This window comes from Oryctolagus cuniculus, chromosome 2, assembly GCF_964237555.1.
Source record: "Oryctolagus cuniculus chromosome 2, mOryCun1.1, whole genome shotgun sequence".
In the NCBI taxonomy this organism is placed as follows: Eukaryota; Metazoa; Chordata; class Mammalia; order Lagomorpha; family Leporidae; genus Oryctolagus; species Oryctolagus cuniculus.
The window spans coordinates 193550334-193570800 of NC_091433.1; the positions used below are offsets into that span (position 1 = coordinate 193550334).

Here is a 20467-nt window from a genome sequence, read left to right on the forward strand (position 1 = left end):
GAAGGGGTCTTAGTTGCACTATTTAACATGGTGTTTGCTAAAAGTTTGGTGGAAGATTATTTATGTGGTTAAGAAGGAACTTCTTGTGTCTTGTTAAAAAGTTTTGTTTTCCTTATCTCAAAGTTATTTTGAATTTTATTGAATACTTTGTTTCAGTTGTGTCAATTTTAATTTTTCTTCCTTACTTCTGCTAATGTGGTGAATTATACTCTTAGATTTTGTGATACTGAACTGTCCTTGCATATCGAGGATAAGTCATAGTGAGACATAGGATAAATCATAGTGAGACAGGAGAAACACATGTATTATAAACCGTAAATGCCTTAATTTAGTTCTCTTTTTCTTTTTTTTTTCCTTTAGCAGAGTCCTTGAGAAGCTATTGACTAAGGATGTTTGTGAATGAAAGGCACTAAATTATCATTATCCATTGTTTAGGAAATAAGAAAGGACATGTTTGATTATTTACAACTTAAAGTTAACACAACGTTTCAGTTATTTTGTACTCTGTCATCACAAAACTGCGTAAAGGGGCAAAGAACTTTTCTGTGATGTTTAAAGATTTGTTGGATTAGTTCCAAGGTCTATGACCATAACGTGGAAACCATAAAAAGAGCTCTCACCACTTCCTTTCCTTTATGAAAACTGTCCTAGTTCCCTGGATTTGTAGGTCCTGACTATAATAGGAGGTTGAAGGGACCTGCTGTTGTGTGTCTCCATGGCTCAAGGCCAGGAGCCCTGCAGGTCAGAGTTGACTGGACCTGACCTGGAGGCCTCTCTGCTCTAACTACCGAGTCCAGCACGTCGTTAGCGGCAATCCAAGGCCTACAGCTGCACTGCCCGGCCCCACAAGGCTGCGATCAGATGAGGTTGGGCACTAACATCTTTTGCGCATTCTCCAGGCGTGAGGTGTCATCTTCCCCTTGGATGAGGGCGGGGCTAGGAAACAGGCGGGGTGGCGCCGGAGCATCCATGGGAGGACAGCTTCTTTTCCATCTGACTTCTTACAGCGACTTCTCTCTGCAGTGCTCCCTCTGCGAAACCTCTGCTCCCGAGCAGGCGGGGTGGCGCCGTGTGGTTTCTGATGTGCCGACTCACGAGTCCCCGAGGAAGGAAAATGCAGAGGAAGCTGAGCGGAAGTGAGAGCTTGAAGTTGGTGTCCGCTCCGTGGTGCGGTCGCCTTTCAGTTATTCATGTGGCGGGCCGAGGGTGTGGCACGGACGATCCGGACAGACAAGCAGCCTGCACCACACTGCACCGTGCCCCCTCACACCCGCAGGATGTTTGCTGGACTTTGGCTCCCGCGGGCTAAGGCGGAAGGGTGCGGGTCAGGTGCATGGAAATCGGCGCAGGTGCACGTGGCAGAAGGGCCCGGGGGGTCAAGGCTGCGCTGGCGCCTTCACTGGGTTGGCTTCCGACAGCTGCCACCTACAGGAAGGTGTTGGGCCATCAGTGAGGAAGCAAAGGCAGGGTTGAGACGATGGGCAGAGGTCAAAGAGCAGAGGTCAGCAGGAACCCCAGGCACCAAGCCGGGGAAGGGGCTCCAGCGGAAACCCAGGCCGCAGCGCGGTCCGCCCAGCGTCTCCCGAGCGCCTGCCTCGCGGCCCAGTCCCGGCCTGGGTGCAAGGCTCGGAGTGGCAGGAATCAACTACAGGAAAGCAGAACGAGGGCCGAAGGGGGCGGCCGGCCGCGAGGCGCGGAGGCCCCCTCTCAGCCCCGCCAGTGCCCTGCCGGCTCCCCGGCTGTGAGGGCGCGTGCGGAGCAGCCTGGCGGCCAGGAGCGGCTGTGGTAGGCGGGCTGAGGCGTGGACGGCGGCGCTCCGAGACCCGACCCGGGGCCGCTCTCCGGGCAGGGGCACGGCATGGGCACGACGGCCGCCGACCGCGGCGGTACCAGCTTAGGCTCCGCCCTGATGGACGGCTCTGTGGGTGCCGCCGCCCGGAACCCCCGTACCTTGCACCAGAGCAACGGAACCGACACGGCAGACCGAGCTAGGCCTAGGGAGGCGAGCCGGACTCCGGTGTCCCGGCCTAACGCACACACGCCCGGCTTCCCAGGATGCACCGCGGGGCCGGGACCAGGGCGCATGCTCAGACCACCCCCGAGCAGGCCTGCGGGCGTGGGGCGTGGCCGTGCCGGCAGTGTGAAGCGGCGGGGCGGGGTCGCGGCGTGAGGCAGCGGGCCGTGTGAGGGGGCGCGCGGTGTGAGTCCGCGGTATGAGGCGGGTGGTGTGAGGGCGCGGTGTGGGGCCGCGGTGTGAGGGGACGGTGTGAGGCGGCGGGCGGTGTGAGGGGGCGGTGTGAGGTGGCGGGTGGTGTGAGGTGGCGGGCGGTGTGAGGGCGCGGTGTGGGGCCGCGGTGTGAGGCGGCGGGCGGTGTGAGGGGGCGGTGTGAGGCGGCGGGTGGTGTGAGGTGGCGGGCGGTGTGAGGCCGCGGTGTGGGGCCGCAGTGTGAGGTGGCGGGTGGTGTGAGGCCGCGGTGTGGGGCCGCTGTGTGAGGTGGCGGGTGGTGTGAGGCCGCGGTGTGGGGCCGCGGTGTGAGGGGGCGCGCGGTGTGAGTCCGCGGTATGAGGCGGGTGGTGTGAGGCCGCGGTGTGAGGCGGCGGGTGGTGTGAGGCCGCGGTGTGGGGCCGCGGTGTGAGGGGGCGTGCGGTGTGAGGGTGCGCGCGGTGTGAGTCCGCGGTATGAGGCGGGTGGTGTGAGGCCGCGGTGTGAGGCGGCGGGCGGTGTGGGGCAGCGGCGTGAAGGGGTGGTGTGAGGCGGTGGGAGGCCGTGGTCAGCGTGAGGCGGTGGGGTGGGGCCGCGTTTGGTGTGGGGCGGCGGGCGGCGTGAGGGGGCGGTGTGACGGGGCGGGCGGTGTGAGGCGGCGGGCGGTGTGAGGGGGCGTCGGGCCGCGCTCGGCTGGGCCTCGGGGCGCGGTCCTGCGCCTTGCAGGCTCCCGGCCGCCCACGCCCAGACGAGCTCCCGGTTGTAGGTACCGTCCTTGGTTTCTCCTTCCTCCAGGGTACAGGGGTCTCTGTGTCGGCGCTCCTCGGTGTGGGGCGGCCCGCAGTCACGTGACATGCGTGTGCGACCCCGTCTTTCCTGTCTGCTCGCGGCCCCGGCCCCTGCTTGGCGTTTCCGGGCTGAAGAGGTGGCGAATTGGCCGCCGCCGTCAGACCCTCGGGGGCTCTGGAGCTCGTCCAGAGTAGTCCTGGTCCTTGTGTTTGTATCTGAGGTGGACGCGGGTGGGCAGCCGTTGGGGGCCTGCTTGGCCGAACACCCCCACTTGGAGAGGTCCACCGCAGCTGGGGGTCCTGCGCCCCGGGACCCTTTCCCAGGCGCGATTCCCCCGGACCCTGTGTGGGGCGCCCACAGGAGCTGGGGGAGCGGTTCCCGGAGCCCAGAGCCGCGCACGGGAATGGCTGCACCAGCCGCGCTCAGTGCACCAGCGCTCCCGTGTGCGCCGTGGGCCGGGTCGTCGGCTGCCCTGCCCTTACGCTAGCCTGGGACCCCGCATTTTCCCTCACGAGGTATCTTTGTGCTGGCCCTCAGGAGCAGCCAGACTTTGCTCTCAGGGGACACTGTCCAGCGCAGCGGGCGGGGCCTCACCCGGTGACCGCTGAGACAGACTCACAGGGACGGCTGTAGCAAGTGCTAGGAGAGGCGCCGGGTGCTCGGCAGCAGTGTGGGCAGGGCAGGCGGAGAGGGTCCCTGGGGCACTGATGGGGGCCGTGGACTGACGGCCCAGCAGCAGGCCGGAGGGGGGTGGAGGTAGGGCGGGTGGTGCAGAGCACGTGGCTGACCCTGAGGGAGGGAATGCGGTGGGAGAGGAAGGCGGGGGTCACGGTCAGGTCTGGCATCGTGGTTGGCATCTCCTGTGAGGGTCAGGAGAAGCCACAGGAGTGGCTCCAGCGAGAGGAGGTGGCTGGTGCGGCTCAGATGTGTCTCAGAGCTGGGAGGGTGGGGAAGAAACAGCTCCACGCAGGGGGTGACGGGCGGCTTGCGGGGATATGAATGCAACGTTGGTAGGGAACGAACCATTGCAGGATCAAGGCCAACTGTGCGCGGACTAAAACCGCTCCCCAGGGCCGCGACTGCTCTCCGTGCACTTGAGAAGGCGGCAGGAGGAGACGGGGCTCCAAGCCGCTGCCAGCTGCTCCCCCGAGGCCACAGCGAGTGAGCGTTCTCACGACAGGATCACAGCTCTGTGAGCATCGTGCTTCTCTAAGGAAAATGGGAAGAAGCGGTTTTCCCACAAGACTGCGGCTTCATTTCTCTAAGGAGACTCAGGGCTTGTTGATGGCTTCCCGGTGATGATGTGTGGCTTGGTCCAGAACCACACGGTGACCTTGGCTCTGGCACTGCCTGGCTCGCTCTCTGTTTCCTCCGTTTCTTGATTTCATTAGGAGATAAGAGTGACAAAGATGGCGTATAACACTGGGGAGAAATGTAAAACCATTAGCCGGTCGTTGTTGAAGTCAGAACGTGCCTGGATAAGCTTCTTAGGAGGCCAGTGGCAGCAAGTGATATGGAGATTAACTTGTGTGTGAGTGAGAGTGTGTGTGTGCACCAGTGATACAGGGATTAGCCTGTGTGTGTGTGTGTACATTTGTATGTGTGCGTGCCTGTTCACCTGTCAGCCACAAGGAACTTATTTAGGATCAACTCTGCCAGTGAAGTGATGGATGGATGATTGACAAAAACAATCACTGTTTTCCTTTCTCTGTCTTCCTAAGTTTGAGGGTCCCGTTCAGAACATACCTGTTTGACCCGAGGGCAGTGTTTGGGCAAAGGGAGGCTCTCTGAGCTGGGCTCCGCTGACTGGCTGGGGTCTAAAGGCATCACTGGAAGTGGCGGTTTGTGTTGTGGCAGCGTGCCTGGGCTACGGGATGTGCAGGTACCTGGTGAGACGTCATTCATGGGCGTGCCTGTGAGGATGTTTCTGGAGACAGCGTGCACTCGGGAGACTGAGGAAGGAGCTCTGTGTAGAGCACAAAGGTGGAGGAAGGGCCGATTGTCTGTTCTCTGTGCTGGGCTGTTGTCTTCTGCCCGATGCCTGTGCTTTGGGGTCGCAGGTGTCCAGATTAGAGTGGCCTTCACAGCTCGCACGTGGAAGACTGTGGGGTTCTGAGGCTCCCCAGTGAGTTGCCAGTTGCAGTGGCCTGGTCAGTACACTGGACAATGACCATTGAGTGGCCGGTGCACGGCTGGCAGTGGTGCGGGGGAGTGTGCTCTGTCCTCTGCATATGCTGTTACTGCAGAGGTAACGGGATCTCAGTGTCTGCTGACCAGGGCTTGCACTGGCTGACTGGGGGAAGGGATTGCCATTACGTGTAAGCTGTGAGCAGAGCCAATCATGAAGTGGAAGATTCATTTTAAATTTTATTTATTTAAAAGAGAGAGACAGAGAGACAGAGAGAGATACATATATTCCAAATACCCACACCAGTCAGGATTGAGCCAATGCCGGCAGCCAGGAACTCTGTCCTGACCTCCTAGGTGGGTAGCAGGAAGCCAGTTATTTGAGGCATCATCTATTGGCTCCCAGGATCCCTAAGTAGGAGGCTGGATTGGAAGCAGAGGCAGGACTCAGTCCCAGGCCCTCTGACACAGGACGCGGGTGACCCAAGCAGCAGCTTAATCTGCACCACATTGCCTGCCCTGGAGGAGAATTTTTGCCATCCAGAGCCACTGGGGCTTGTGTGGGGTTAGTGAGCAGGAGGGGCCCTGTGTGCTTCTCTCCTGTTCCTGTGTACTCTGCTTGGTGCTGGCAGCGCGAGCTTTGCCGTAGCTGCCGTGGTGTTACGGGAGATCGTGGGTTTGGGGGAATTTTTTGGTAATCACTTGGTCACAACAGTTGTTTGCTGTTGTTATGCTCAGAGGAAGGTGAGCAGTGGTCATGTTTCTGATGGCAGAGCAGGGAGAAATAGACTCCAGGTGGAGCAAGGGGAGCGCTCCTGTGAGGTTGGCTGAGGAGGGCGGCTGAGGAGCCCAGGTGGGGCTGAGATCCTGGGCCCTCCTCACCTGTCTCAGTGGTGCTGGCTGAACACAGGCCGTGATCACGGGCTTCTGAAGGCCTGCCTTTCTTACGGGCATGGTTTTGTGAAAGAGGACTATTTAAATGACCCAGCCAGCTCTTCACGTGCTGCATTTAAGAAATTGTGAAGGGGCTGGAGCTGTGGCGTAGTAGGCTAAGCCTCTGCCTGTGGTGCTGGCATCCCATATGGGTGCTGGTTCGAGTTCCCGCCGCTCCTCTTCCGATCCAGCTCCCTGCTGTGGCCTGGGAAAGCAGTAGAAGATGGCCCAAGTGCTTGGGCCCCTGCACCCATGTAGGAAACCTGGAAGAAGCTCCTGGCTCCTGGCTTTGGATCAGCCCAGCTAAAAACATTATGACCATTTGGGGAGTGAACCAGTGGAGGGAAGACCCTTTCTCTCTCTCTTTCTCTCTCTCTCTCTGTAGCTGCCTCTCAAATAAATAAATAAAATCTTAATTAAAAAAAGAAATTAAGTTGGGGCTGTCGCAGTGGCATAGAATGTTAAGCCTCCATCTGCGATGTCAGCATCCCATCTGGGTGCCGGTTCTAGCCCTGGCTGCTCCACTTCCTAGTCAGCTCCTTGTTACTGCACCTGGCCCAGATGGGACACGTGGATGGAGCTCTTGGCTCCTGGCTTCAGTCTGGCCTAGCTATGGCCATTGCAGCCATTTGAGGAGTGAACCAGCGAATGGAAGACCTCTCTCTCTCTGTTTCTGCCTCTGGCTCTCCTTCTCTGCAACTCTGACATTCAAATAAATGAATCTTTTTTAAAAAAAGAGAGAAATTGTGAAGTTTGGAGTAAGCTTCTACCCACAGTGGCCCTGGGTACTGAGACACAGCTTCTGACTCTAACCATGTGGATGGGGCCTTCGATAATGACCACTAGCAGTGCCCGTCTGCCTGCACATGGGAACAATAGCCCTCAGCCTGTTGTATGCGTTGGTTATGAGAACCGAGAGAAATACATGCTGAATGGCACAGACTGTGAGCCTAGAGATCTGCGCACTGGGAGGCACAGGGAGGAGTCGGTGCACATAGACCCAGGAGCTCCTGTGCCGTGAACTTATTTCCTGCACTTGTAGGCATTGTTTGTGAGTCCCAGTCAATAAAAGACCTTACAATTCAACTGAATGCAGGAGTCAGATTTTCCATGACAACCTGAAAGCACGTGCTAGGGATTTTCCTCCTAATAGCATGACAAGACCATTGAGGTCTCCTGCTTCACTATGATGACTGGCCAGAGTTGGGTTGCCAAGTATAATCTAGAACATCTAGTTAAACTTGAATTTCAGATCAGTGATAACTTTGTAAGTATTTATTTATTTATTTTGAAAGAGAGAGAGAGAGAGAGAGAGAGATATCTTCCAACTGCTAATTCACTCCCTAGATTGGCTGCATTGGCCAGGGCTGGGCCAGGGTGGAACCAGGAGCTAGAGCTTCACCAGGGTCTCCCATGTGAGAGGCATGGGAGCACTTGGGCCATCTTTCTCTGCTTTTCCCATGCCGTTAGCTGGATCAGAAGTAGAGCAGCCAGGTCTCGAACCAGCATCCATTTGAGATACCAGCATTGCAGGCGGTGGCTTTACCAGCTATGCTACAATGCCAGCCCTGATAGATAACATTCTGCTATAAGTGTTCCCCATAGTTACATCTAGATTTTGTTTGTTGATCTGAACTCCAGATGTAACTGGGCATCCTTTGCCTTTATGTGCTTATCTGGCCACCTCCTATTGGAGGTGCACATGCTGAGGGCGTGGGCTCGAAGGGGCCTCCATCCTGCAGGTGATTGGCCCCACCAGGCAGTAAGCGTTTGTAGAGGGAGCCCGGGTGTGGGACTGTGTCTCAAGGAACCATGTAGGTCACGTGGATCTATGGAGGGTAATGACCCCAGAGCTGGGTGGCCCTGCTCAGTGCTGTATCTTCAGGGCCTAGAATGTGATTGGTGCACACGAGGTGCTCCAGAAAGGGTGTCAATTGGAAGAATAAAAGGGAATGAAAATACAGCAGGGTAGCATGGCCCTGGGTCCAGCAGAGCTCAACTCCCAAACCCACTGGTGCCACGGCCAAGTCCTGTCTGATTCTTGGGCTCTGTTCATGGTCTCCTGAAAGAGGCTCTGAGTCAGCAAGGAACTAAACTCGTGTGATCTGGACAGAGTTAGTGACCTTCCCACAGACTGCTGGTCCCTGGGGGATGCTGTGTTGGCATTGTTCATGTTCCTGTGGGTCCTGGAAGCTTGCCCAGGCTGCCGCGGAGGCCAGTGCAGGAGGACGGTTGGCAGGTCCTTGAGTCAGGTGACACTTGTCACTGTGGTCTGGCCAGACCCCCAAGGTCATCTCCAGGCTTGTAGACAGAGGGGTGTGATGGGGCCACGGGCATCCTCCCAGGCAGAGAAGGGCAAGCCTGGTTTCCAGCCCAGTGGCTGTGGCTCGGGAGAAGCCATCGGTCTGTTTGCTTTCTACTTCTCTTTGTTGTAGAACAAGGAATGCATGAGAGTGAACTTAACAGACCGTTGCGCTTTTGGGTTTCTTTTATCTTTATCTCCGTTTATCTTTGTTCCCAAAAGATCCAGGCCCTGTGGACGCCTCTCCTCCGCGTCCCTCCAGCCCACGGGAGAATCTAAAAGCTGACTCCGCACCTCCCGGTGCTGCTGAGCCTTTTGCACAGAAAGAAGAGAAAGCTGCATAGTTTTTTCCCTTCCTTTTCTTCTTTAACAGATATTTTTAGCTTTTCTAAAAGCTCTCACTCTGAGCCTTAAAAAGAAATGAGAACCTCTTCCAGAAATGCAAATGCTCTGGCAAGGAGCAGGAGGGCTGTTTGCAGTCTTCCCTGGACAGTTGTTTTCTCTCTGACTGACCTGCACGTGGGGAGGGAGTGGAGCGGGGTGCAGGGGAGCCGAGAGTGCTGGCTCGCTGGGCGAGACTGCAGAGGCCAGGGCCTGTTTCGGGGCCCCCAGCCCGGCCTCCAGCCCAGCCCATTGTGTGCTGTGGCCTTGCTTTCCTGGGTCAGGCATTTGTGCAGACTGTCCCTGAGCCTTGCGACTCAGATCCTGAGTTCCACTGCGTGTTGCAGAACCAACAGGGGAGTCCCACAAGGCCCTGCCGAGAGCCGAGGGTTCCTTCTCCCCCTTGTCGTGAGACCCTTTCTGCAGCACCCAGGAATGGGTGGGGAAGCCCTGGCCCTGAGTGAAGCAGACTGAAGTGAGAGTGGACTGAAGGGCCAGTTGACTTGGTTCTCTCAGGGTCACTTCACGATTCTGTCCCCCTCTGCAAAATGCCCTTCGTGAAGTACATCTGCGCTGCCGCCATCTGAGGCCCGTTGTCCCAGCAGTCTTTGTCTCCTGCCTCAGGGACGACTGCTCTCGGTAGGAAGGAACACTGCGGTGAGTGGCATCCACATCTGGGTCCCGGGGGTGGGATAGCTGGAGGGCTGGGTGCCGAGGCAGTCACCTCGCTGGCACCATACACGTTATCATGGCACTTACTCTTTATAGGAATCTTGCAATTGTGTCTAATCCAAAGTTTTGATTTCCTAGCATCTAGCGTGTAGTGGAAACTCACTGTCAATTTGTTCATTCTAAGATGTCTCATTTGGATCTTTTAGAGTGAATTCACAGTTTGCTTATATTCTGAAATAATGATTTGGCCCCAAAGCTTAAGAACTGGCACTAATTTTTCCCATTGACATCAAATTCAGGGAACATGGTGAATGTAGCCTTTTAAAGGGGCTGTTTTGTAGATGTGGGCTGGCAGAAAGTGCTTATATTGATCTGGAAGTCGAGGGGCCCACCCTCCACTCCTCATGCTCAGTGCCATTTCTCAAATGTTAGTGACAAGGGTCTTCCTGGGTGTGTCAGCTGGTAGCAACCACTGCTGTGTACCTCAGCCTTTCTTCCTGCTATGAGCACAGCTCAGCTTCCCTGTAACTGAAAACACGTTGATTCTGGTCCCTAAATCGAGGCATTAGGAGACGGTTTGATGTGTGCACAGTTGTTTTGGAGCATTATGAACACCACTGGGATGTGTGATTTATACTCACTGTGGCAGTGCCGAGCTGCAGGCACAGGTCTGAGACCTAAATGGCCTGTTAGATTGGGGAAAATGGTGGCAGTCCAGCATTCTTTTTTTTTTTTTAATTAATTAATTTGTTTGAAATTCAGAGTTACAAAGAAAGGAATAGAGACAGAGATCTTCCATTTGCTGGGTCATTCCCTGAAGGGCCAAAATGGCCAGGGCTGGGCTATACCGAAGCCAGGAGCTCCATCCAGGTTTCCCACGTGGGTGGCAGAGGCTCAAATGCTTGGACCATCTTCCACAATGTGCAACACACAGAAACAAATGACTAGACATGAAAAGAAGCTAGTAAAAAAATGAGAAAAAATACCCCAAAACCCCCAAGTTTCTAAGAAACAGTTCATGAAAGGAAATAGATGAAGTTAGACAAGGGCTTCAAAAGAACCATGATAACGTTGTTCAAGGAAGTGAAGAAAAAGATGGCCAAATTAGATGACAAGAGAAAGCATTTCAACAAAGACTTAAGAATAATGAAAAAGTATCTCTCGAGGGGAAGAGAGGTATGGCAGCTGAGGAAGCAAGTGTGGTCCAGACAGACCTTGTCCAGGAGGAGAGAAACCACGCATGTTTACTGCTGGCGTGAACTATGCAGGGAAGACCAACAATTACTCATATTGTTGGCGCGGGGGAGGGGGTGGTGCTTCCCCGGGTGGTGTCCTTGGGTAGGTGAGGTTTGGCCAGCAGCTTAGCGTTTTCATTTTCTTTATTCCTTACCTGTCAGTCAATGCTGCCATTCTCATCTTTGCATCATCTCTTGCTGTTTCAACCCAAAACCCATTCCTTCACTGTTTCCCAGTTCCCTAATAGGGCCCCAGGGTCAGGGGACTTGTTCACAGATCCCTGCTTTCTGGATGTTGCCCAGAGGCTTCCCTCCTGCACCATGGGCCCGAGAGGCCTCTGCTCAGAGGAGCATGGGCCAATCAAGAAAAATTCCTTTTGCTAGTTTTCTTCTGGAACCTGGAGTCTGCTGTTTACAAGGGAAGGAACTGACAGCCCCAGGGTAACTGCCGATGGGATCCTGGTGTCGTCTCCTCAGACTCCTGGGTTCTTGTTGGGCTGGGCCCGAGCTCCTGCTTACCCTCTGCTTTCACTGGCCACGTTAACCCCATTCCCTGTGCCGTTGATCACCAGTATTTAATTGGTCCTCTTGCCATTATGACTTCTCAGCTGCTCTGTGTGTAAGAAGATAAGCGTGAACCCAGTATCTCTGCATTTCAAATGGGGATGGAGCCAGCTGTTCCGTGGAGGAAGGACCCCTGAGAAGAAACAGTGTCACCTTCAAATGATGTTTCCATTACAGAAAGAGCAGCCTGTTTGTGCACACTATCACCCTGCACTAGTCTGAATAGAACACAGAGCATCTGTGGCCAGAAGGAGAGATGGCGTGAGGGGAATGCACAGGATTTGAGGTGGGTTCGGAGGAACACATCAGACACTTTGGGGCAGCGACTGTGGACCACGTACTCTCACAGGCCTGCTCTCATTTCTCCTCTCACGGACCCAAAGAGTGACATTCTGGATCCGTCCAGCAGGTGAGGAAGCTGGGGCTCAGGAAGGTGGAGCACCTGCCCAAGGTCAGGAAATGAGTGCTGGGCCCTGGCGTTGAGGAAAGCCATTGCTGCAGTACTGGAGAGGGTGCTGCAGTGCTTCCTCTGTCTCTCTGGTCACCCAGTTCACCGTCCTCACACCAGAGAAGTGTGTTAGAGGCCATTTTCCATGACCCTAAGGGACACGGGTGTCATCTGATGGAAGTCGACTGGGTGCATATGAAGTGTTCATCATTAAATACTAGACTTTTGGTTCCAGCCAGTGGTTCACAGAGGTTCTCAGAGCCCTCCAGTGCTGAGAGGGACACTCTTGTTGGGGGCCTCAGGCTCAGCCTAGGGCCTGAATATGGGCAGGTGGGAGGTGCAAAGTGACCTCTCCACATGGAAAGTCAGGCCAGGTTGAAGAAAGGAAGGAGTGGGCAAAAATAGGGTGTTCAGTCAGCAGAAGGGCCCAGATTGCTTCGGTGTCTGCTGTGTGCTGGCTGCTGGGAGCGGTTATGGGGAGAGACAGCAGAATATAGTCTTGAACCATATTGTGCCGTGTGTCTGCAGCAGGAACTCCTTACCCTGAGGTTGAAATAGAGCATTCTTGCACAGAAAGACTCCTGTCTTCCATAAAAGACAGCAGCTGGGGGCTGGCAGCGTGGCGTACCAGGTTAGGACTGTGAGCTGGCATCTCATACAGGCACCAGTTTGAGTCCTGGCTGCTCCACTTCTGATCCAGCTCCCTGCTAATGGCCTGGGAAAAGCAGCGTAGGATGGCGTGAATGCTTGGGCCCCTGGTACCCAAGTGGGAGACCTGGAAGAAGCTCCTGAATCCCGGCTTTGGCTTGTCCCAACCCTGGTCACTGTGGCCATCTGGGGAGAGAACTTGCGAATGGAAGATTCTCTCTCTCTCTCTCTCTCTCTCACTCACTCTCTCTCTGTAACTCTTAACTTTCAAATAAATCTTGAAAAAAAAATCTATGGCATGAGAGAAGTCTTAAACCAATGAGATACAAGGGCACTGCTGGAATGCTGGGCTAGGTCGTTGTCTCCAGGGGATTGTCTTCATAAATGGCAAACCACATGAATTCGTTTGCTAGTGCTGCCATTGCAGCCTGGGTCCATCTTCCTCCTCTCCCCTCGCTTGCGGCATGGGTTGCTGCCGTCTTTGGCATTCTTCGACTTGTACAAGCACCCCCTTGCCTCTGCCTTCATTGGCAACAGCGTCTCCCTGTCTTTTCACCTTGTTTTCTCTGTACGTCTCAGCTCCTGTATTCAGATTCCTTTCTCTAAGGACACTGGTCATGGAGTATTAGGGCCCGTTGTGAGGACCTCAAGTTAACTTCCTGACCTTTTTAAAGACTTGATTTCCAAATAAAGTTGACTTCTGCGATACCAGAGTTTAGGACTCCTGCGTGACAAAATTCCAACCCTATCACCTGGGTTGTTTATTCTTTGTTTTGAGCAGTTAGATTGTACCCGAAGAAATTGTATGCAAATCATACATTTGCCATCTGTTGCAAGTGAGGGGTATGATTTGTAAAAACACTAGAAGAGGTGTGACTGTCAAAGTGGTTGCTGTGAGATCCAGCCGATGTCTTTCCTGTGAGAACCGTCAGTCGGTCCCTTACCCCACTGGAGTACAGTGTTGTTCCTGTGAGAACCCGTCAGTCGGTCCCTTACCCCACTAGAGTACAGTGTTGTTCTGTGAGAACCCGTCAGTCGGTCCCTTACCCCACTGGAGTACAGTGTTGTTCCTGTGAGAACCCGTCAGTCGGTCCCTTACCCCACTGGAGTACAGTGTTGTTCTGTGAGAACCCGTCAGTCGGTCCCTTACCCCACTAGAGTACAGTGTTGTTCTGTGAGAACCCGTCAGCCGGTCCCTTACCCCACTGGAGTACAGTGTTGTTCCTGTGAGAACCCGTCAGTCGGTCCCTTACCCCACTGGAGTACAGTGTTGTTCCTGTGAGAACCTGTCAGTCGGTCCCTTACCCCACTGGAGTACAGTGCTGTTCCTGTGAGAACCTGTCAGTCGGTCCCTTACCCCACTAGAGTGTGTTGCTTGTGCTTTTCTTCAGCTTTGTATTTATGCTGTGTCGCGTGATGTTTGCCATGGCAGGTGCTCACCGGAAACTGAAGGCTTGTCTGGAAGGAAACGTGTTCATAGACGTTCTGACTCCCTTCTTTTCCACCTGCAGACCTGAGACATTTAAAAAACATTAAATTAACCTGACCGTTTTGAAGATAGGGCTAGGGTGAGTTCCTGATTAGTGATTGATTATTTGTGTGAATAACAGAAACTCATTAACTATGTTTGGTTCCCACAGTGTGCAAAAACACAGCTCTCCCTCTGCCCTACTATTCTTCCCAGGAGAACTGAAAGCATTTGCCAGGGCGTGTTCAGGCCCACAGAATTGACTTAATTAAGCAGAACTTGGCTCACATCTGGGGCAGAGACACGTTTTCCCCACAGAAAATCGCCTTGTCTGCTGCAGTTGACTCATGCCCTTCTGTCTTGGCCAGGGAGTGAGTGGTCAAGGGGACCGTGCCGCAGCCTCCCAGAAGGGCTTTCTGGAAGTGGCAGAAGTTCTGGGTGGATTGGAAGCTCTTGCTTTTCTGCACGTGGGCTGGAGGAAGTGGCGTTTTCCCGAGTGGCTTGAGAACTTCGAACCTGAGCCCGGAACGCATGATGAACAGCTGAGCCCTGCCGCTGGGGTGATACCGACTTGGGCTTCATGCAGCCGCTCGAGTTGGCGCTTTAGCGTGGGCTGAGACTTTCCACCGTTCCAGTGGCTGTTCTGCTCTACAGCAGGGTTCAGTGAACTCTAGCTGATGTCTGTTGCTATGCACATCACCAGAAGTTGGGCAAAAAAGACCGGCTCCTTTGCATCTCCTCCCCACCCTTGGGTCACAGATTAGCTGGGTTCAGTACGTCATTCTCCAAGATTTTGTCACCCTGAAGTTGTGTTCCTACCGAGAACAGCAGGCCAGTACATGTCGCCGAGCCTGGGAACTGGCTGATGAGTCTTCTGCCTCTTGGTTCTGGGGCAACGCGGCTTTCCCAGGAGCCGTGTGATGACTTTGCACGCCCGTTCTGCAGTGTAAGGAACTCCCATGCTTGCTGCTTTTCGAGTGACATGGATATCAACAGCATTTTTCTCCTTACCAAAATGTGGCTGAAGTATTTTTAAGCAATTAATAAATGTTGAGACACCCCAACAAGGCTCTGGCAATGTGCATGACGTACGTTCCTGCCATTAACAGTACTTCTTTCATGCCAGACATGTCCACGTCCCTTTAGATTTTTTACTCTTTGGGACATGAGGCTATCAGGACACAGAGAGGTCAGCCTGCTGAAGATCACACAGCTACCAGACGGCTGTCCCGGCCTGAGAAGGTGGGGGTGACCAGGTCTAGAAGTCTCGCTCTCTGCTCTGCCTGGTGCCAAGGCTTTCTGCAGACGTTGCCCTCCTCGGCGTGTTTCAGGGAGTTAGACTTGCACACCCTGTGTGGACTTCGAGGAAGGCTGGAGTCTCCTGTGCACAGTGCTCATCTCTGTCCTGTGTGACCGCACGTGGGTTAATGGAAGTGTTCCATTTCGCTTCAGCCTCGTGTGAGTTTGAGACAGCAGCTTAGTTACCGGTGACTCAGTCTCCAAAAGCAGAATTCTTCGGTGGAGAGGAGGCTCGCCACCCACCTCCATGCTCCCTTCCGCTAAACCCCCTCCCTCAGACTTCATGACAGTGCAGTGCAGGGGATAGAACATAAGGCCCTTGGTAATTGCAAACGAGCAGTGCCAGGAATATATGCAGACAGCTCCTGAAGGCAGTTGCTGATGGCGTCGTATTCTGGTTCCTTCGTTCTGCCCTGCAGTGCAGCTGTGCACCAGGTAAAGGCAGGGAGGGCTCAGGTTCCCGGTAAGCTCTCTTTGCAGTGTGCAACCCATGGCCCTGGCCTCCCACCATTCTTTCCTTATACATTCATTTATGCACTCAGTTTAACCAGGTTTATGGGACACAGGGGTGACTGTGGCCAGCTCTCGGTATGTGTTACTTGCCTAGCAAGTAAATGCTTTGCTGTAGTGGATCCCCCATTCCCCAGTGATGAGTAGTGACCTCCTGTATTGTAACAGGCCCCTGGGGAACAGTGGTGCTTTGGTTGCCACTTAGATTCCATTCATCAAATGACTTTTTTTTTTTTTTTGCTTTCAAAGCTGACATTTCAGTAAAATTTTTTTTAAGACTGCATGCCAGCTGCCAAAGCCAATTAACTAAATGAAGAATCCAAAATTTGTAGGCAAGAATGATCGCTGCAGCAAACCAGATGACCTGGGAGAAAGGAGAGGTGCATCCGCCCTCCCAAACTGCAGGAAAAGAGTGCCTTGAGACAGTAACGGAGAACAGACTCCATGTTGGTTATGTTTACAGCTGCTTGGAAATGAACCTCACTGTGGGATTCTATAAACACGTGGGCTGCCCATCTTCACAGTGACGCGCATACCCATTTTCCCGGGAAGGAAGCTCGAGTCCAGGTGGTGTCCTTGCACTGCACAGCCTGCCCTCAGACCCAGGCCTGGCCCCTGGGAAGGCTGAGTTGATCCAAAATGGGGTCACCTTCCTTGCTTTTGACTCATTGCTTCTAGATAGGAGCCATCCCTTCCAGGCCCTCTGTCTGCTCACCATAGAAATCTTAGATCTGGCAGGATGATTGACCTGCTGAAAGTCCGCAAGTTAGATGGTTTGGACTGCATAATGCTGCAGCAGCGATACGCACTCTGGAAACTGAACTGGGAGTTTTGAGTCGGGGTCTTGTCCTGGCCTAGCGCCAAGTAGATGCGTCCTCTCACTCAGTGCTGGGCAGTGGCGGTGAGCGAGGCGCAGTGAGCCCTGTGGACGCCCATGTGTGCTGAGCTGTGGCGATCAGTAGGTAAGGTGGACTGCGTGTGTTTTCACTCACAGTATTTTCAGTGTATGATGGTGCATGATCACCAATGCCATCCTAAGGTGAGGAGCATCTGTGCTTTCCTTTTCCAGGGAGGCGACCCCTGCCTGGCTCCCCCGTGTTTGTGTTTGCATCAGCACAGCTGGCCCGGGGCTGGGCACAGTTCAGGGAGTTGCGTACCTTGCACCACGGCTGAGCCCTAAGGAGGAGGGAGGGCTGTGTCCCGGGAGGAGCAAGGTCCTCAGGGGTGCTGGGTCTACAGATGGAGGGCTGGAGCCACGCGTGGGAAGGTTGACTGCTGCTGGTGTCCCCGAGTGAACCAGTGCATGCCCACCTCTCTCCCTGTTCAAACTGGACCAGTAATGATCACCCTTGGATGTTCACTGTGTGTTGCTGTCCTGCAATTAGACGCACTACCCAGACTGTGACTTGTGGCAGGAGCACACGCTTGCATTCTGGGCTGGCCGCCAGCCGGGTGCCCCCAGAATGCCCTCTGCACATGTCTGCGCTAAGTTCCCTTTCCGATGGGTCTCGTCTTGCTGTGCGGGTGCCCCCTAGCCACCCCTTCTTGCTCTGGAGCTCCCCAGAGCTGATAAAAATGGGGGAGTCTCAGTCCCAAATCAGGGAGGCACTGTGGGAAGGCAGCCTGGGGGCCCCTTTGGCTTCCCCCGTCTCAGGCTGTACCACTGAGGCGAGGAGAAGCTCTTGTGGAGCAAGGTTGTGCAGTGGGCTGTGAGCCAGGGGCGCCGTTCCCGTGTGGATCAGTAGGGAGCTGGGGCAGATTCCAGGCCCGGAACACCAGTGAGGAAGATGCTTCCTGCAGGATGTGAGTTCCCTGGGTCACTGGCCGAAGACAAAGGAGCAGGCCTGTGGTTTGGCAAACACGAAGCCCAGGGACGGCTGAATTCTCTCGCAGGTTCAGCAGATGAAAGGGCCTGTGTCTGATGGCTGAGCGGGAACCAGGCAGGAGCTCCTCCGCGCGCCAGGCAGCAGCTGGCAGCCTCAGAGGCTGTGCGTGCCACGTCCAAACCTCCTGCAGGAGACGCCGTGCGATCTTGTGGACGAGTCCGCTGCTGGGCCGTGCCGGACCACAGCTCTGCTCCTGCCCTGGTTCTCGTGACCCAGCCTCTCTGCCCAGCAGCCCAGTGCTCTGTACTGCCGTCCATGTGCTGGTGTGGGCACCCGAATGACAAGCTGGATCCAGAGTCAGTACAACACACACTAGCTTTGGGACGCTTAAAGGAGAAGATCGCTGTGTGTTCCTTCCATGAAGCGTGGCAGAACAGGAACCTCAGTGCGGGTCTAGCCGTTGCATGGACTTTAGAATTGGAGCAGCGACATTTGGGCTGGAATGATCGGGATAACCTTGGAGAAGAAAGACCCTGTACAGTGCTGACAGGTGGAGAGAATGTGTGTGACGTGAGGGAGGAAGCACAGGGTCCCTGGGTTGGGGCCACAGCTTGCAGAGCTTGGGGCCTGGGGGTCTCCCATTCATTGCAAGCTCTTGAGCATTCGCCACCGACAGGAAGCCGTGAGGTCCTGGGGGCCTGTGCAGGTGGAGAGGGAATGCTCCCCTCCAGGAGGCCGTGCTGCGAGGGGTGTGCTAATGGACTGGAGTCCGAGGGGCCCGCGTGGTATCTGGTGCCGAGAGGGTATTTCCTGCGTCGGCAGGCTCCCCAGACAGGGACTTTGAGAACAGTCCAGGTTGGCCAAGCTGTGCTCTCGCTTCTCTCTTGTAGACTCTGTTGCCCACCTGGCTCAGAACATTCCCGAACTGTACTTTGTTTTTAGGCTGTGGCTCCTTGAAGAGATTTGTTATTTTCAGTTTTGGGGAGAGACACGTAACCCACCTCCTCCAGAGGCTGCTCTTTCTCTGGACGGTTTTATTTATTTTTTTTCTCTGAGATGAGTCTGTCTGATTAGCTTCTCCGGGTTCACAAAAGGCCTTTGTGGGTGGGTCATTTAGCCCCTTGTCTTCAGTTTCACCATCCACAATGCCACGCTGATAATACCTGGCTCAGAGCACAGGGGTGGGGGTCAGGAGGTCATTACTGGGAAAGTGTTTTTAGCCTTTTCAGGAAGAAAGACTGCCTGCAACAAAAGGATCCTTGACTTTGAAGGTGCCTTCCTGTTTCATTGACTTAAACACTCTTTGAAAAGACTTTGAGTGTGTCCTTTCAGGGCCGAAACTTGGAGAGCTTTCTTCCTGCAGGTCCTTGTCTGTAGCTGGAAGGCTGGAGACAGCGGCAGCGGCAGCGGGAAGGGACGTGGTGAGCATTCAGGAATCTGGCGGGGTGCAGAGTAGGAGGAGCAAGTGAAGGAGGGGAGGAGGAAAATGGACTTGGGTTTCTGAATCTTCAGAATTCTGGTCAGGGTGTCCTGTTTCAAAGGGAACTTCTCTTTGCTCCAAGACAGCCTGTAGCTAGCTAGCATCATGGATTCAAATAATTAAATAGGAATGCATGCCCAATAGTGTAGAATAGACATTTGCAAGTACTTTCCAGTGTGTGGAATTATTTGTATTGTTATCGAGTTTGGTCCTTGCCACAGTCCTTTGGTGGTAGGAGGCTTGTTAAACATGCTCCCTCCCCCTTTCCCCCTAAAGGCAGTGCGGAAGGGAAGTTCACAGCCCCCTCCAGCGGCAGACGCCTCTGCCTGTTTCTGCTTCTCCATGTCAAAAGTGGCCCATTCCTGTGAGAGCTTGCAGTTTAGTAATGGGGTGGGCGACCCACCCAGGTGAAAGTTTATTATGCCAAGGCCACAATATATAAGAGATCTTCAAAAAGTTCATGGAATGTGTACTATGAAAAAACTATGCATGGACACCAACTTTTTTTTTTGCACCCCAATAAACTTATCTTTGGTTTCATTTTCCATGAACTATTTGAAATACACGGTGGAGGAGTGAAACGGACATGTAAGGAGGAATGGGTGGGGTGACTGAGAGACCCTCCCTGCCCCCCTCCATTGCATTACCATGGCAATGCCGCGGGTGTGGCAGCCCACAGAGCATTCCCATGAGAGATCATTGCACTTCGCAACAACTGGACACAGCAGGCTCCTTGACTAGCCCTATCTTCAGTTTGAAAATGGAGGAACACACAGTGAAAGCACTAGCCAAGGTCACACAGTTGGCCACGGGCCCAGCATTTGTTTCCCAGGCCCTCTGTCCGGTTGTCCGTGTTGACTCTGTTCTGGAGACTTGGGTGTTGCAGGTGGGTTGAGGTGGCAGAGCGTGGCCTGCAGTCAGAGGAAGAGCTGGAGAAAGAGAGTGACCCAGCTTCTTCCTGTGTCCCAGCACAGCCAATGTGTAGGGTGGCAGTGACGGGTGAGAAGCTGCTGTCTCCACTGCTGACAGCCTGCGGGCGCTGTTGGTCTCGGCCTCACTGGTACCGTGAACGTAGAGCCCTGGGCAGACTCGGGATCTGTTCTCAGGTGTGCTGCAGACTGGTCTTGGGCAAGCGGCTGCATTGGTAACCAGCGGGGTGGGCGACGGAGGTCAGGAGCCGCAGCTTTCACATACTCCCTGAGTGACACCTGTCTGCACCCTTGGCCCTGACACGCCTTGCAGCAGGTGAGTCCTGACTGGAATGTGCTGCACCCCTCTCCCCCAAATATAGAATAATTACAGCATAATGGCTGCTGTTCCGTGGGTCTCTTATCTCCAGCAGCCCATCAGCCCTGCCCACTCTGACTGCTTAAAGCTTGCCAACCCAGTGAGAATCCTGAGTGTAGAAAGTTCAATTGTATCCTCAGCTGCTGCCCTTCAACACTCAAGTTAAACTTGAAAGGGGTTTTTTTCTCCAGGAGGAGGAAAAAGTGCCACTGAAAAGACCCATCGCGCTGGCAGATTAGCAGCTGAGGGTGTACCCTGAGAGGCAGTGCCGAGGGGAGGGGAAATGCAATCTGTT

At 54.4% G+C, this 20467-nt stretch overlaps 1 long non-coding RNA gene across 1 annotated transcript; it reads right to left on the minus strand.

Moving 5' to 3' along the window:
* Positions 1–283: 283 nt before the first annotated feature.
* On the minus strand, positions 284–2158 carry LOC127487507 (uncharacterized). Its single transcript, XR_007914366.2, has 2 exons — positions 1951–2158; positions 284–1425 (listed from the first exon to the last, which is right to left on the minus strand). It is a non-coding gene; the product is annotated as an uncharacterized lncRNA (long non-coding RNA).
* Positions 2159–20467: the final 18309 nt, after the last annotated feature.